Source organism: Carlito syrichta, unplaced genomic scaffold, assembly GCF_000164805.1.
Source record: "Carlito syrichta isolate Samal-C Ts95f unplaced genomic scaffold, Tarsius_syrichta-2.0.1 Scaffold314017, whole genome shotgun sequence".
Lineage (NCBI taxonomy): Eukaryota > Metazoa > Chordata > Mammalia > Primates > Tarsiidae > Carlito > Carlito syrichta.
In genome coordinates, this window is record NW_007258113.1 from 196,704 (window position 1) to 198,556 (window position 1,853).

Consider the following 1,853-nt stretch of genomic DNA (forward strand, 5'->3'; position numbering starts at 1 on the left):
TAGGCTGGCAAGTCCAAGGCTAATCCAGCTATCTGTCTCACACAGACAGAGCCACCGGGGAGCCCACTCCATCTCCAGTGCCCATGTGGCAGTATGGATGAGATCCGGAGTGACCCTCATCCCCTGGGCTCTCCAGCGGCCTGCCTGTCTCCATTCCACTCTCCCTTCACTGGTTTGTCCTTGGCAGGAGTTTGGCCTTCTCTGCCATGTCCACTCAGATGCCTCATGTGACGTCTGCTGGGTCATCACTCATCCTCACTAGCTCCTAAAACAAACTCAGTGGGGGTGTAAGGTGAAATCCTCTAAGTACCTTTTGTTACCCCAGACCTCGTGGCAACACGCGGCAGAACTGAGACTCGAATCTCTGTGTCTGATTCCAAGTCCGGGGATCTTTCCCAGGATGGGTCAGTGGGGGCCTTGGAGAGTCGTGGACTGGGTGGGGGGCCCTTTGAATCTAGGGTTTTAGGGACCCTTCAAGTGCCAGGACACCACCTCCCGTGGGGCAGAATGAATCTGGTTCCTCAAGGCCAGGTACCGAGGGCGTTTCCTGTCGGCTTCCCTGAGCTTTTCTGAGAGGGGCATCCTAGCTGATTTGGAGAGGTTTGCATGGAGATCTGAGGAGCTGAAGGGGGCTGTGAGGAGGGGGTTTGAGGGCCAGTGACAGCAACTGAGAGAAAGGTGAAGGAGCAGCTGTAGGGAGAGGAAAGTTGGGGACCAGACAGAGAGAAGTTTGGGGACCCAACAAAGGGATGGTTGGGAGCTCTGGCATTTGATGTGTGACATAATCTCCTGTCTCCCCACTCAAACTTCAGGGAAAAAAGGCACTGTCCGTCAATGTTTGTGTGTGTGTGTGTGTGTGTGTGTGTGTGTGTGTGTGTGTGTGTGTGTAATGTAATGTTCTAGTTGTTTTAGCAAAAGAGAATCTTACTGCATTGAAAAACCAGAGTTTAGAAGTTATGAGAACTTTGACGTAAGTAGTTTAGGATGGAAAATTGCTGTTTGTATCATTTGAAAGTTACCAAAATAAAGAGAAGATTCTTTCAAATGTGATCGTTTTTAAATTTATTGCATAACATTTTCTCTCATTTCTCAGAAGTATAATTTTGATTACCCTACCATTTAAGGTTAGGGAAAAGTAAATTTATTTTTACTCGATTTCATTGATATATATCAATTATTTACTTAGAGATGAGAAATATATTGGGTATGTTCATATGTAAATATGTAAATGGAAATATATATTTCAATAGCACATTAAATTGTCTAAATATTCCTTCAGATATCTCAGTCATTTCTAATGCAAATAAATACAAAGTGATGCTGTACAATTTTTGAAGTAATCATTATACCTTAGGGCAGTGATTCTTAAACCTTAATATGCCTATGGATCACCTGGCGATCTTGTTGACCAAATACAGATTGATTCAGTAGGTCAAGGGTGGGGTCTGAAATTCTGCATTTCTAACAAGCTTCCAAGTGATGCTGGTCCTACTGGTCCAATGACCAACTTGAATAATAAAGCCTTATAGTCAGTTAAGCATCATAGTCATATCAATTTACTATACAATAGCATAGTTAGTTTTGTATTTTAGGTGATGTTTCAAGATTTTTTTTTTTTTTTCATTAATCAGTATTTTTTATTATGGTTTTGTGGGGTACAGTTAAGGGTTAGGTGTACAATGACGTTTCATTCAGGCACCCTGTAGATAAGAAGTGTTTTCCCATCCCCCGACAGATATTTGCTACTGTTAATCCCATCCCCCTCCCCCCCATAGTTTCCCAGTACCATCCGTCATTTTCTCATAGTATTGCATTGGATGTTCAAGGTCCATTATATGAGTGAGAACATGTGA